Source organism: Pipistrellus kuhlii, unplaced genomic scaffold, assembly GCF_014108245.1.
Source record: "Pipistrellus kuhlii isolate mPipKuh1 unplaced genomic scaffold, mPipKuh1.p scaffold_m20_p_8, whole genome shotgun sequence".
NCBI lineage: Eukaryota > Metazoa > Chordata > Mammalia > Chiroptera > Vespertilionidae > Pipistrellus > Pipistrellus kuhlii.
In genome coordinates, this window is record NW_023425584.1 from 68,905,040 (window position 1) to 68,920,856 (window position 15,817).

Genomic DNA, 15,817 nt, shown 5'->3' on the forward strand with positions numbered 1-15,817 from the left:
GCTAATCTCACGGTTTCTTACAAAAACTAAGTATACTCTCACCATACCATTCAGCAATCATGCTCCTTGGTATCTACCCAAAGGAGCTGAAAGTTTAGGTCCACACAAAAATCTGCACATGGATGTTTATGGCAGCTTTATTCATAATAATTGCCAAAAGCTTAGAAGTAACCAAGCTGTCCTTTTGTAGGTAAAGGGGTTAATAAACTGTGGTACAACCAGATGATGAAACATCATTCAGTGATTTAAAATATGCTCTATTAAGCCATAAAAAGGCATGAAGAACAGTAAATGTATATTGCTAAGTAAAAGAAGCCAATCTGCAAAAGCAACATACTCTATGATTCTAACTATATGACTCTACATAGACAATAACAACACCAGTGGTTTCCAGGGGTTGGGGGAAAGAAGGATGAATAGGGAAAGCACAGAATTTTCTAAGCAATGAAAACTATGTCTGTACGATACTAGAATGATGGATACATGTCATTACACATTCGCCTGACCCAGAATATACAGCATCAAGAGCACAATCCTAACCTCAACTGTGGACTTTGGGTGACTACAATGTGTCAATATAGGTAGGCTCACATCGTAACAAATGTAGCACTCTGGTGGAGGACGATAAAAGTTGGGGAGCCTGTGCGGGTATGGGGGCAAGGGCTATGTAGGAAATCTCTGTACCTTCCTTTCAATTTGCTGTGACCCTGAAAGTATTCTTTCAAAAAGTTTATTAAGAAAAAATTAAAGCTGAGAAACTACAGCCAAATAGTTGACCCCCTGCCCAGCCTGACTGGGCAGTGTCTAGCCCACATAGGAGTCAACCCCTACTCCAGTCCTGACCAAAGAAAAATGCCCATATTGTGTGTGTGTGTGTGTGTGTGTGTGTGTGTGTGTGTTTATTTGAGAGAGAGAGAGAGAGAGAGAGAGAGAGAGAGAGAGAGAGAGAGAGAGAGATATGAAGGGATCAAGCCTGCAACCTAAGCATATGCCCTCACAGAAAATCAATCTGATGACCTCTTGGTTCACAGGTCGATGCTCAACAACTGAGCCACACCAGATGGGAGCTCATACTGTGTATCTACTGCGTCGGCCATCACCAGCATGCCCGCAGGACACTGGTCTCTCATCCTCATCAGTTTCCCCTGACCCTTGGTTCAGGATCCATCATTCACAGTGGTCAGCACGGCTCCAGATCAAATATTTTAGCCAAGTCATTTCAGTCACACAGGATCTGCCTGTACCTGCAGCCCAATGCGGGCTCCGGTATGCCTTTAGTCCCTTACAGTAATAACCTATTTATTTCCAAAATAGTTACAACTTTAAAACTTCAAGAGAAACATAAGTGCTTTGCACAACAACCCTGGGAGATGGGCAGGGAGGATTATGCCCACTTACAGATGAAAAAAAACATACTCAAGAAAGTTTAACCCATCTGGCCCAGGATTCACACTTCTTGAATAGCAAACTTGGATCCCAAAGCAGATTAAAATCCAAGTTCAAAGTTTTCCCCTCTTTCCTATCTGTCTTTGAAGAAAGTAGCTAACTCTTGATACTACTGGAGTTGGCACAAACTTTAGCAAGAAGAAATTGATCATCTTGGCACTAAATAACCCCAGTCTATGACAAATCCCTTCTTGGCTTAGAGAGCAATACCCCTTCCCAAGCTAGGCCTTAGTTATGTGATCACAAAATCCTCTGACTCTCAACTTGTGACCAAAAGCCCTGCCCCCTTCCCCAGCCCAGACCTGAACCCTGCATCCTGGCCGGCCCTAGACCCTGTGAGCATCATGGAGAGAATGTCCCGCCACACAAGTGAAAGAAAACCCTGGCTCTGAGCCATCGTGGGCTCCAGCTCGCCTCCCAACCACCAGATTTGCCTAAGTCGAAGCCAAAGAATAACAAACACAAGGAAATGGGCTCACATTAAAACAGGAAAAGTTTTGATTGGCTATAAGAACGCCTTGGCCCAAACCTGCAAAGGTACTAAGAAAAGTTGTAAAATCTCCGAAGTCCTCAGGAAGAAAATTAATGACTCTCTTCCTGAATGGCAACGCATTCACCTGTCTGAACAAGGGGGGGACTGGAGCAGAATTTAAGTCCCTTCAGACTCTCTGGTTTGTATCCAGGGGTGTGTTCCCGGCATAGGAAGATGTCAGGGTTATACAGGGGACAGTATCCCAGAAAAGTACAACCTTGCACTTGAAGACATTGTAGGGTCATGTTACATCTTACTGAACACATGCTGTGTGCCAGGGAGCGTAGTAAGTCATCTCCAGTCTCTAGGAAAGTTCCTTCGGATTAGGAATGTTAGCCTCAGACCTTAAGAGAGAAAACTAAGGCCCTTCGAGGTGACTGTCCAAATCACACCACTAGGAAGTGGCAGAGATTTAAGGCCACTAAGTTGTCTAGCTCTGAAGTCCTTCATGAGTAATGTCCCAGACTGGTGTGACGCTACAGCCCTGAGGACATGTTTTAAACCCAGGTTTGATGAGTCAGATGACATCATGCCACCCATGACCTCATGCCACCTTTCTAACTAACTGTCCCTTTTCATGCCTCCTTAAATCTGAACAATGCATTTTACCCTCGGGACTCTCAGCATCTGCTCTCACATCTGGTTTCCCAAGAGATTGCTAAAGACCAGAGGGCTGGTGTCATGGCTCTCCTGCCACCATGCTTTGGAGTTAGTGCCCAGCTCTGCCACTAATTGGTTCTGATGGGTCAGAGTTCCCAAATAGCAGAAGTAGGTAGATCATATTTGCTTTTAATGATATTTTCCATGTCCATGGGAAAATGGAAAAGATAAGGACACTGTAGAAAATTCATCATAAAATTAAATGTATTCCATTTGAAGAGAAGTCTTTTATTCTACTAGAGGCCTGGTGCATGAAATTTGTGCATAGGTGGGGACCCTAGGCCTGGCCAGCAATCAGGCCCCATCAAGGCCTTCCAGTTGCTGTCAAGGCCTTCCTTTATTCTGCACTGCCCCCTGGTAGCCAGAGCATGTCATAGCGAGCAATCAAACACGTTGTCTGCAGTCAAACTCCCAAAGGGACAGTTTGCATATTAGCCTTTTATATAGATAGATGTCTTTCCACCTTGTTTGGGGTTTCCAATGCTCATTCAATGATGAAATAACAATAGTCTTTGGAACTTGTAAGTGAAACTTGGCCTTTTAGGGAACCAGACACGAGAGGGGACACTGGGAGCTTGAGGTTAAAATGCATTATCCCCATGATTGAAAGTTCTGCCATTTATCAGTTAGTTATTTGACCTGGATAAGGTCACCTTGCAAGGCCTCCATTTCTTCTCTAAGGAATGAGGCTAATAATACCCATCATACAGAATTTTCTGTAGAATCAGATATTACTGATGTCAACTCCCTGGCACATGTATTTTTTGCCTATGACTTGGCAAAAAAAAAAAAAGAAAAAAAAAAAAAAAGAAGAAGAAGAAGAAGAATAAGAAGAAGAAGAAGAAGAAGAAGGAGGAGAAGAAAGAATCAGAAACCCAATAGTTCCCACTTGCAAAAAATTGAGCTGGCCTAGTAAGTGCAGGACAGGTGGCTGTGGCAGCCTCTTCTGTCCCCAGTGCATTCCATCAACATCCGCCTTCCTCCATCCACCTGCCCATCTGAAAAAATCACCCCTACCGCCTACTCTTTGCCCACACAGGGTGCCACCGTCAGTCCTGAGAACACCACCGAAGTGTAGAAGGAAACCTCACAGCAACTTCAAAAACACCAGCCCTTTGGATCTTGAGAAGCCAAAATGTCACAAGACACACTTTATTTCCACTCCGTCTCTGAGTCACTTCCTCTTGCCATTTCCACATCAACAAAATGGGGAACACACACTTGCCTTTCCTCTGCAAAGGCCTGCTGAGAGCAGCCACTTAACAACTTGGCAGTGACCTTGCAGCTGGGCCCTCCTCGCTCCTTGCAGTGCCCCCCTCCCCCCCAGCTCAAGCCCTTTCAGCTCCCAGGTCCCAGGGGTCAGCATCATGCCTGCTCCAGGGCTGCACAAGCCATCATTTGGGTAATCCCTTCTCCTCCTCTCCAAGCATCCCTCCCCATTACCTCGCAGAAGAAGGAACCACAAAGGTTGTGATTATTGTCAGCTATAATGCAATGTCATTCAAAAACATTTATGGAGACTCTCACACACTTCCAGCCCGCCACTTCCACACACGTTACCCACTCAGCATATCCCTCTCTCTCTCTCTCTCTCTCTCTCTCTCTCTCTCTCTCTCTCTTTAAATATATTTTATTGATTTTTTACAGAGAGGAAGAGAGAGGGATAGAGAGTTAGAAACATTGATGAGAATCATCAATCAGCTGCCTCTTGCATACCCCCTACTGGGGATGTGCCCGCAACCAAGGTACATGCCCTTAGAATCGAACCTGGGACCTTTCAGTGCTCAGGCTGACGCTCTATCCACTGAGCCAAACCGGTTTTGGCCATTCTCTTGCCAGTACCTGCCGACTGGGAGGCCAGCTGACCAGGGGCTGGCTTCAGGGGCAGGAGGGGAGACACAGGGATACATGACTTGTTTTTCCTTGTTAATGGCATTTCTGTTCTCCTCACTAGATCAAGGACTGTGATCCCTGCTGCTGAGCAGCGTTTTCTTTACTTCCTATGTGACCCGTGGCCTCCACGGCTTCTCCAGCCCCTCAAAAAACCACTCACCTTACTCCTTATCTGCCAGTTCATTGAGTCATTTTGGCTGGCCTGTTTTTCTCCCTCCTTTCTTCTTTCTCCCTTCCTCAGTCATTCCCCCTCTCCTCTCCCCCTCCTCGTTCCCTCCTCTACTTCCTTCTTTCTGTTCTTGCTATTCTTCTTCTCCCCTTCCCCTCTTTCCTTCCACCTTCCTCCTTTCCTCCATACTACCCCTGCCCCTGCCTTCTATGGCCAAAGTGGGGGGTGGGAGGAAAGGCAGGCCAGCCTCTGAACATACCAAGATAAACAGAAGAGGGTCCGTGCCTACCAGAGACTCATAGTCTAGTGAAGAGGAAAAACAATGAAAATAAAACAACTAGAGCATGATATGAGCTGGTAAGGGTCTAAGCTCGGTGCCAGAAGAGCACAGAAGAGAGCTTGCGGGGGTCCCTGGAATTCAGGAAAAGGTGGCACAGCAAGGTGCGGAAACCAGATGATCTGATATAGGGCTGCCCAGGAGAGTGATAAGGGGCTGTTGGGAAATGAGATGAGAAGATGGCAGCAGGCTAAAGAATTTAAACTTTACCGTGTGGAGAAGCAGATTTTCATTTTAAAAAAATATAATTCTGGCCATAGGCGAAAGCACAGGCATGAGCTAGGAGGCAGCAGGAGCAATTTGAGTGAGGCCATGGCATGTTTCACAACTGACAACCCGGGGGAATTATGACTTGAGTTGTCGCTTTTGCCAATTTCTCTGGTGTAAATGCTTCCATTATCGCTAATTTCGAGTTGAACTCACTGAAAGAGACCTGGGGAGAAATGGGTGCTGCCAGGAGGTGAGAGCTGTGCACACCACTGCCTGAACACTGAGAGTCCTCGGAGGCCAGATTTCAGAATCGCTTGCCTCACACCTGCCTGTGGCCCTGATGTCACCTGGTCCCTGCAGTGGCATCAGCCCCACACTTCCAAACAGCTGGATACAAGGTGCACGGAAGCACGGAATTTAAGATGTGTTCCTCCCTCCAAGGACCTTCTGTTACTACCCGATCTCCTAAAAGTTGTAATTTTTCAAAACACTCTCTTTGTCATCTTTAACCCCAAACTAAATTCCTCTCGAGCCTCTCCACTTCAAATCATGGTCTCAAACGTTTGCTTCTCTCCCAGCCTTCAACTCCAGTGAATCTCGTCCCCTCCCTGTGTGCACTGTGGTGTTGGCTGTTGAGCAGGGAAATTTGATACCATGATGAGTCAACACTTCAGTTGGGTATTTGACAGGGTTCTTCCCCATTTTCCCCAGCGGTTAGTAAGGCCAGATGACCAAGAGCGGTGTTCTTAACTGGTCAGGTGAGCCCTCTCCACCACCGCTGATCACGGGTGCGTAGTAAGCTGAGGACTGAGTGCTGTTTCAATCGGCCTTGTTCACACCTTTCCACTTGGCATCAAGGAGTTTGTGTTTACAGGACTTGAAGCACCACGCTGAGCACAGGAGTAGGAGAGAGAGTGACTCTCTCTCGGGCAGACCACAAAGAATTCCCTAAATCTACACAGGCTGGCAAGACAGGCTCAGCGTTACAAAATGCAGTTTGCAAAATGGGATAAATGTGAAGTTCCTCATGTAGATTTAAAAAAAAAAAAAATCTTCCCCAGGCCGGGACAAGGAAGATGTGGTTTAGCAATGACATGGACTTTTAAAGTGGGGCTTAGGCTGTGAACTCATGGTTAGTCACTGTGATGTGGCTGCCAAAGAAGTCCATGCAGCGTTGAGGTGACCAGCATGTCTTTAAAATAAGAGCAGTGATTCCCCCCAAGGCTCTGCATGGACATGACCGCAGCTGCGCACTGCCCGTCCAGGGCCCCGCAATTGGAAAAATTGTGTTCTAGGGTGAGGACATTCAGAGGCCCCTGTGGCTGGAGACTTGGTCACATGATGCAGACCCTGAAAACTAAAGGGGAAGAGGAGTGATGACGGGATTGCTGGTGTTAAACAGTGGTAGGGCTGCCATGCAAAGGGCAGAGCCAACTTCTTCATCCACGTCCAAGTTAAAAAAAAAAAAAAAAAAAAAAAAAAAAAAAAAGTGCAACAGATAGGAGGGAAGCGGGTCTCTTGTGTTTGCAGAACACACAGCGCCACTTTCCCGAGTGCTGGCCCCCTGGCAGTCCTGCTGGTGTTTTCCAAGGCAGAAGTCACTGCCATTGGGAGGATGAGGAAATGTGACTGAGCAGCTGGCCCAGGGTCACCTTTGTTAAGTGGTGGAGGCAGGACCAGGACTCAGATTTCCCACCTGAGCCCAACAGACACAGCCTGCAGCCCGGGTGCCATCAGTAAGCCCGCTGCCCTGGCCTCTGTGTCCACACATCAAGGCTATTCCTGTGCCAAAACAGGGTCACTCAGCACCCTGCTTTCCTCATGCGGCCCCAGGAATGCTGCTCCAACAGCAACTAACACATAAGCGCATCAGTTTCTAGCCATGCAGCCCTAAAGGGAATGCTAGCTTTTTTATGTATTAATATGTATAACAATGATGGCGACATAGAATTTTTTAAGTTATATTTTATGATACGTTTAATACACAGAAACAAATGACAATAAAAAGTAAGCTCAAGCTGAAACCGGTTTGGCTCAGTGGTAGAGCGTCGGTCTGTGGACTGAAAAGTCCCAGGTTCGATTCCAATCAAGGGCATGTACCTTGGTTGCGGGCACATCCCCAGTAGGGGGTGTGCAAGAGGCAGCTGGTCGATGTTTCTCTCTCATCGACGTTTCTAGCTCTATCTCTTCCTTCCTCCTCTCTGTAAAATATCAATAAAATAATTTTTTAAAAAGTAAGCTCAAGTAGTGTGGTGTGTGTTTGTTTTTTTCAACCAAAAAGTACAAGCCCACGTCTAACGGTACAGGTGTTGTCCCCTCGTCTATTCCCTCCCGGAAAACAATGAACCCATCTTCTGAACAAGCTTCTCCACCTGCCAAGCCCCAATCTGCTGCTCTCTGCAAACGCAGGATGCACTACAAATCTGCTTTGTGTAAACAGATATCAAAACCATTAAACATGATGATGTCCCCCATCTGTACACTGCAGCACTCAGCTTTCATTTTCATGCGAATTGGATAAAACAGCAATTTAGATGCCCCATCAAACAAACAGGATGCCACCTGTGTGTGAAAAGACTTGGAAAAATTAAAAATAGATGGAAAAATCCTCAGCAGTTAAAAATGCTAAGGAAAACAACTTCGAGGCACCAGTACAAACCTATTCAACAAGCCAAGTTACTGAGAGGAAAACAAGCAGAACTTATGTTTATTGGCTTGAAGTGGTTCAATGGCCAGTTGTTGATTCAGAGCTGGCTTTCTGAAGAGCAAGCTAGTTCAGTATATAACAACCCACATGTGTCAATCTTGTCACCCAACTTTGGGAAATGCCCCCCACATATCTAAACGGGTGGGCATGGATCATTTGCACAGAGATGTTCCTAGCGGTAGGTACTATTTTGGTTATTGTTGTTAATCCTCACCTGAGAATCTTTTTTCCATTGATTTTTTGTTGTTGTTGTTGTTTTAGAGAGTAGAAAGAAGAGTGGGAAGGGAGGAGATAGGGAGAGACAGAGAGAGAAACATCGATGTAAGAGAGACACACCGATTGGTTGCCTCAGGCACATGCTTCTTCTGGGGCCAAGGACTGAACCTGTATCCCAGGTACATGCCCTTGACCAAGAATTGAACCTTTGACCCTTCAGTGTGCAGGTCAATGCTCTAACCACTTAGCAATACTGGCCAAGGCATAGCTGTACTATTTTTTAATAAATAGTGAGGTAGTGAAATCAGAAAAAAATGCTCAGGAGCCATTCTAGCAATATCAATAATAATAATATGCTCTATGATAACAATATGAGCAGTGGTAATGCATGAAAATATTTATATAAAAATACTCAATGACAGGATAGGAAGTTAACATACTGATTATAACTACAGGTACATAAAAATACATCTATATTTAGAATTACATACAGTTAAAAATCTTAAGTTCTCTTACTGTTCTATTGGTTAATATAGATTTTTTTTTATTTTTTTTTAGTAAGTGGCTTCCACAAGGATAGAAGTGAGCGCTCTTTCTATCATCTGCCTCTAGCTTTCCCTCAGACAGTCTTACTTCCTGGATTCTCCATGTAGCCCAGAGACTAGATAGTCCACTTATCCCAAAGCTAGACTAGAGAGAAGATATGATCCTGAAAACTAGGTTTCTGAATCCTACCCAAAATCAGGATTAAAGTGAATAGGATAGAATGATACTGACATAAAATCTGCCCAGAGAACCCTGGAACTAAAGAAAGTTATCCTCAACTCTGGGCCATCTTCCAAGAAAACAGAGTGACCGGCAACGCCTCGGATTGAGGGAGCAGCGGGCTTGGCCCCACCGTCACAGGACTCCCCTCCATCTCTGAGCACATGTCCACCTCCTCCCTCCCTCCCCTCCTGTGTGCCTGTCAAAGAGCACTTCCCTAGACCAGTGGTCGGCCAGCCGAGGCTTGCGAGCCACATGCGGCTCTTTGGCCCCGTGCGTGTGGCTCTTCCACAAAATACCATGTACGGGCACGCACGTACAGTGCGATTGAAACTTCGTGGCCCAGGCGCAGAAGTTGGTTTTCGGCCTGGGCAAGTCTATTTTGAAAAAAGTGGCATTAGAATACTCAAGGGGCTGAAGAGCCGAATGTGGCTGGTGAGCCGCAGTTTGCCGACCACTGCCCTAGACCAACCCTGGGCACGATCAGCCCATTCGATTCTAATAACAAATCTGCAGGTAGGAACTGTTCTCACCCTGAGGCAACAAGGCTGAGAAAAGAGACTTCCCATAGGTCACACAGCAAGTAGAGTCTGGGACTTCCCTGAAAAGAGGCCCTGGCCCATAGACACCCCGGGGTAATGTCCCCAGGGCCATGATTCTCATGGAGAGAAGAGTGGGCTGTTGGACCCCAAACAGCCTCAGGCCCATGGCTTCTTCACTCTGGCAGCCGGCATGTGTCTATGTAGATATTGACAGTCTCTCCTCGATCAAACTGCAATCAGACTTCTCTGAATCCTCTGCTCGACTACACCAATACCTCAGCTTCTGTCTCTGTCCCTCAGCAAGAATCCTGCTCAGTGGGTTCCGCCAGAATTCTCCCCCTTGCCATAGCGAAGTGCACTTCTATCTGATCAAACGTCTCGCCCACACACATACCAGCCCCGGCCCCTGGGGGATATTTGATCACTGTTGCCTGCCTTCAGGGAGAATCTGGTTAGGCCAATTTAGAAAAGATTACCCAATCGTTTTAGTAATTCCTCACACACTCACCTCACCCTGCTCCTGGCTACAAATGCCCACTTTCCCTCGTTTTATCTCCATTCTTTCCCGTGCGCAAGCCCATTGTAGTATTCCTCAGCGTGAAGTCTGCTGTACTCGTTTTAACAAGTGTCTGAGTACTTTTTCTTTCACAATGTATACATATGCCTATGGACAGATCTCCAGCTGTAGTCCCACACTAGTGAAGGGAGACCTCTGGGGCTGGGGCCCAGCCGTCCGTATTTTTAAATGCCATCCCAGGTATTTCTGATGCACACCCAGGGCGAGGGGAGGACAGCTGGGTCAGCCCTGGTCTCACTGGCGAGCACTGAGTTTCGGAGAGACTGTACTATGAGGACTCTCGGCTGGAATAGGTTCCCCCTTCCCAGCTCCTCTGTAACTCCCCCCACCGCCCACCCCCTCAGTGACGATCAACAAATACTGGGAGTAGTGATCCCTCTCAGCGAGTTTCCAGTTTTAAATGCAGGACCTTTCTGGGTATTTCCGAGGCTCTGGTTTCAGAACACAGTAGTGGTTTCTGTTTTAACTTTTTGTTGTTACCCAAGCCCATTATGGGGAAATAGAAAGAAAAGTAACAGGTGGTTTCAGCTGCTCACAGCTCAGAAAATCGGAAAGTTGGGGGGGATCTCTGGTTGTTTACGGTTCCAAGGAAGGGTAACCCTATGTGCAGTGGCAAGGAATTCCCCAGCTCATAGCCCTTCTCACAATCTTCCCAACCACGACTGAAGCTGCCATAGGATTTTTTTTTTTCTTCTTCCCTGGTTAGAAAAACATAATAAAATACTAAGGGAAAACCCAACCTGAAATTTCCTGAGCCTGAAAGGTGGCAAATCAGTTATTCTTTGAAAAGAGCTTTGGAAGAGAAAGGTCTCATGGCCCCAACATCATACACACTCAGAGCCAGGCGGCCAGGCTAGGCCGGGGAGGAGCTGACCCTTAGGGTCCCTGGGGAGTCACAACTTGAGTAGGAGACCCTGAGAATAGGAGTTTATGTGCAGGTAACTCAGCAATGTGTCATGCAAAGAAAGAAAGAAAATGAAGGAAGGAAAGAAGGGAAGGAGGGAGGGAAGAGAGAAAAGAAAGAAGCAAAGACAGATGCGTAATTATGACTTTCTCACCCAGGTACAGAATTGCCATCATAAATTAATTCCTGTTTGTCCTAAAGGTAATTGAGCCCAGCCAGCATGGCTTAGGTGGTCACGGTTTGATTCCTGATCAGGGCACATGTCTGGGTTGCGGGCTCAAACCCCAGTAGGGGGCATACAGGAAGCAGCCGATCAATGGTTCTCTCTCATCATTGATGTTTCTATCTCTCCCTCTCCCTTCTACTCCAAAATCAATAAAAATAAGTAAACAATATTTTTAAAAAGCTAAAACGATAAGGAGACTTATTTTTTTAAAAGATAAGGAAACTACTTAAGCACATGTAATTAAAGTAGTATGAAAACTCCGAGGATTATATGCATATTTGCTACACAAATATGCTCCCATGGTTACAACTGGGTTGTATTCAAAAGAAGGAGACACAAAATTCAGACAATTATAGTAGAAAGGTTAAGTTCTCCTTTTGGTGGGTTTGGTTTCAATGATAAATACTACTCAAGAGTCACTTTGGCCCCCTCTATAGATACGTTTGACCCAAGACTGAGAAGCCAGGACCCCACTACCTACTTCCAGCCCCCAGCAGCCAACTAGGGAAGGGAGGGGCGTGGCGCATCAGCATCCTGGGCTTTAGTTCTTTAAAAACCATGACTCCAGTTCCCCCACGAAGGATGTAAGTCTATGTTTAACCCAACGGTCTTTGCCCCTTTCCTTTGCCTCTTCTTTCATTGAGGTTTCTGAAGACACAGGAAGTCTGAAAAGAACTAAGAGCAACCCACTTCTCCACAGCTTCACCACAGACAGGCTGGTGGGAGAGAGAGCAGAGCAGAGCCCAGAAAGGGCCCAGCGACAGTGGAGAGGCTAAAGTGGGCCCTCCTTGCACAGAAGGGTGAGCCAGGAGGCCCAGCAGAAATGAGTGAGAAGGCAATGTGGTGGGTATGTCTATGTCCAGGTCTTCCAAAACCCCAAAGAAACCAGTTCCAGCTATGACTCCTCTCCTTCTGTGGACTGAGAAGGTTCTGGTTACCATGCAAACAACAGCTAGGGCATTTAAATTCGTTTGAATCACATCCGACTTCAAAGCCAGAAAGACACTTAGATAACTTGGCCAAGTCACCTCACCTGTCCAGGCCTCAGTTTTCTTATCTACAACATGAGGGGATTACGTGAGAAGAACGTGTTTCTAATAAGGTCTTAAGCATGAATATCTCAAACTTAAAAATGATAGCCTGGTTCTTGAGGTGGCTTAATTCTTCAGTGTTTAGCTGAAAATGCTTCTAAGGTTTGCAGAACTCCACACACACACACACACACACACACACACACACACACAAAAAAAAAAAAAAAAAAAAAAAAAAAACACCTTTCAGTGGCTCTCGATTTCAGATTAAAGCCACTGGACCACATTAAATTCTCCCCAAAGTGCTCTCTTTGGATTTAAAATTCCAAGAGCTACAATCATTAGCCACCAGGAGAGACCCTGGGTTCTTGAGGGAGACGTGAAGGTTCTGAGGTTGGGAAATGTGAAAGATGAGAAGTAGTTAGGAAGTAAAGAAAAAGGATATAGGGTATGATAAGAGAGACAACATAACTACTAAGATAGAAAGCCACAGGTGGTGAGAACTAGGGCTGAAGGGACTTAGAAATGATCTGTTTTTACTTCCTTTGTCTTACAGATGAGAAAACTGTGTTCAGAGACATCAAGGTGGAAATATTCACTGTGGGCAGCCGAGCAGAACCTGCAATGGCGCCCAACCACAGAACTAAGGACCTGGGTCCTTGTCAGGAGGCCCGTCTCCCCCAACGGAAGTCCCCTGGTACCTGCTGGGGCCCAAGCGATCCCTATGGACTATGATGCCAGCCAGCCACAGAGTCAATCAGAGGAGGAAGCCTCTGTTTTCTAGAACCTTCCATGCCTGCATCCAACACCTCCCTGGTCTTTACCTTCCGCTGCCCCCTGTGGGCTGGCCTATTGGGAGAGGCTTCTTCCAGCCTGAGCCAGTGTGCCCGCCTTTCCTGAGAGAGAGTCTGTGTTTTCATGGCACACATGCAGTCACAAGTGACAAATTCTCAAAGCTGGCCCTACTTCCTCTGCTCTCCGGAGGTGCTGCTGGCCCCTTTATGAGGGAGAGGACACTGGCTCAGAAAGGCACCGAACATCCCATACCAGGACCACCAGCCGCTCATACACATTTTAATGTCAACTTCAAGAAGCCCATAGAAACTATTTTATTTCATTTTATTTTATATATATATTTTATTGATTTTTTATGGAGAGGAAGAGAGATGGATAGAGAGTTAGAAATAGTGATGCAAGAGAAACATTGATCAGCTGCTGCCTCCTGCACACCTCCCACTGGGGATATGCCTGCAACTGACGTACATGCCCTTGACCGGAATCGAACCTGGGGCCCTTCATTCCGCAGGCTGACACTTTATCCACTGACCAAACCGGCTAGAGCCCATAGAAATTATTTTAGACAAGCTATGCTGACACCAATGATGACACCAGAGGCCATGCAGCCTCCCAGCAGTGGCCCTGGGAGGGCAGCCACGGCTTTCCTGCCCGGAGCCTGCCCTGAAACTCTCAGCTCTCTGGGTCTAGATTTAGGGTCTTAGGATTTTAGAGCTCCATGGGCATTGAAGTCACACACCCGTGGACCTTCGCCCACTGCCTTGCAGGCACAGCTGTGGCTCCTGCTCAGGACTCAGTCCGAACTCTGGTCCCTGCTCAGCCTTGAGCTGAGGTGGCAACCACACACGCCTGGGTCCCCACAGCTCTGGCTGAGCAGATTAACCTCCCACTCGCGGGTTCTATTCTGGGCTGTCAACACCGCCATCATTCGTCACACGCCTAATTGAACATGGCTGTGGGCCAGGTGAGTGGAATAAAGAGTCTGGAACACAGGCTTCCCTGCTTTCTGCTGAGGCCCATGGCCCTTTTGGGAACAAACAGGTCATATAAGCAGAATACTGAGCCAGGTGTGGATGGGCACAGTGCACTTAGTATATACACAGCTGGGCTCACAACGGCGGGGAGCAGGGCTCAGTGCCTACCTGAGGGTAGAGAGGCCACCACGGGGGACGCATGCAGAGCTGGGGGAAGGACACAGCCCAGGTGGTAGGGTTAGGGGCTTCCTATGTCGAAGCCTTTTCCCCAGGACCTCAGGATGGAGACTGCATTTGGAGATGGTGATTAAGGTAAAATGAGGCCATTCGGGTAGACCCTATGCCAATCTGACTGGTGTCCTGAGAAGAAGAGGAAATTTGGACACACAGAGAGCTACCAGCTGCATGAAGAGAAAAGAGCATGTGAGGACGTGGCAAGAAGGCAGCCATCTGTGAGCGAAAAGAGGCCTCAGGAGAAACCCACCCTCCTGACGCCTTGATCTTTGACTTCCAGCCTCCCACACTGTGAGGAATAAATGTCTGCTGCTAAGGTTGCAGGGCTGTGGCATTTTGTTTCCGTAGCTCCAGCAGACTGTCGCAGGCAGGCGCTCTGGGTTCTCTGGTTTCCACCCTTTCCCTAGCTAGTGGCTGTGACCTTAAGAAGCCATTTTGGCTCCCTCGCCCCTCCCCCACTGCTTCTGCCGTGAGGTGTTCATGAATTACACCCATGGACCGGCCCAAAGGATTTAGCATTGGAGTGGGTCCCTGAGATCCTACAGTCTGGTGGTTTACAGTCCGGTGAGTACCCCTCAGGGTAAGATGGTTACAAGTACAGGTGGCCTGCCCTGAGATCCTTGATCAGAACGAGCAGGTGGGGCAAAGGGGACAGAAATCTTTATTTTGACAGGGAAGGTGATACACAGCAGGTTAGGAATGACTGGATCACAGTGGGTAAGGCTAATCCCGGGAAGGGAAATAAGCCAGGCCTTGGTGCAGGGCAAAGCTGGGATCTGCATAAGGTCTTCTTGTCCCAGTCTAAGGCTTGGGTCTAAGTTTTCCTGCTGTGTCCAGGGCAGGGTAGGGGGAATCAGGAGAGATTTCCAGGCCGGGTCTGCTGCCCCGGGAACCCTGGAGGCTGCAGGTAGAAGCCTGGTAGGTCGTGTAATCCTATCATAAACTCTAACGGATGAGGACCCCATGCCTGCTACCTCCAGTCCCTTCCAACTACACGCATGACCAAGAGAGCACTGGGTTCCAGGCCCTGCTCTGCAACTTGCCGTGATCTTTTGACCAAGCCGGTTTACCTCTCTGTTCCCACCATCCTCTCTGTAGAAATAGGAAGGAAGTCTGGACCCTCGGTCACCTCAGGCTTGAATGCGCTATCTGATCACGGCAGCTCAGGCACAGAAAGATAGCAGACAGCACCCTGTTCTGTGCTCTCACCCGCCGGCGAATGTGGAGAGACCATCAGGTATGTGGTCAGACATTGTAATAACCATGTTTCCTAGTTTCTGTGTTTTCTGCTTTGACCTCTGGGCCTTGCTGACTCTGGACTCTTCCTTCCAGTGAGAACCCAGTTGTTGAGAGGGTGCCTTGCATATGCATGCCAGCCGACCCAGAGCTCACACCGCCATCTCCTCCTTTATCTACTTCACATTCCAGACCACCATGCTCCTGCCCTTGTCACCCCAAGGGCCACCAGATACCAGACAACTAGAAACATGCTCTGTGCCACCCCAACACCCCCGCCATGGAAATTATCCAAACTGCCTATCTTAACTGAAGCCTGTTTGCCCTGTCTCACCTGTTCCTTCCCAAGAAAATCATGTTGAG

At 47.4% G+C, this 15,817-nt stretch overlaps 1 protein-coding gene across 5 annotated transcripts in view; it reads right to left on the reverse strand.

Annotated features, from left to right (window-relative positions):
• PTK2B (protein tyrosine kinase 2 beta) overlaps positions 1-15,817 on the reverse strand; it is a 115,420-nt gene that overhangs the window by 51,833 nt on the left and 47,770 nt on the right. Inside the window, exon 1 of one of the 5 annotated variants that reach the window (XM_045576960.1) lies at positions 10,591-10,608. The exons of the other annotated variants lie outside the window; for them this stretch is intronic. The gene's annotated coding sequence lies outside the window, so the exon portion shown is untranslated. Of the gene's footprint in view, positions 1-10,590; positions 10,609-15,817 lie in introns of those variants that run through there. 5 annotated transcript variants of the gene reach the window in all.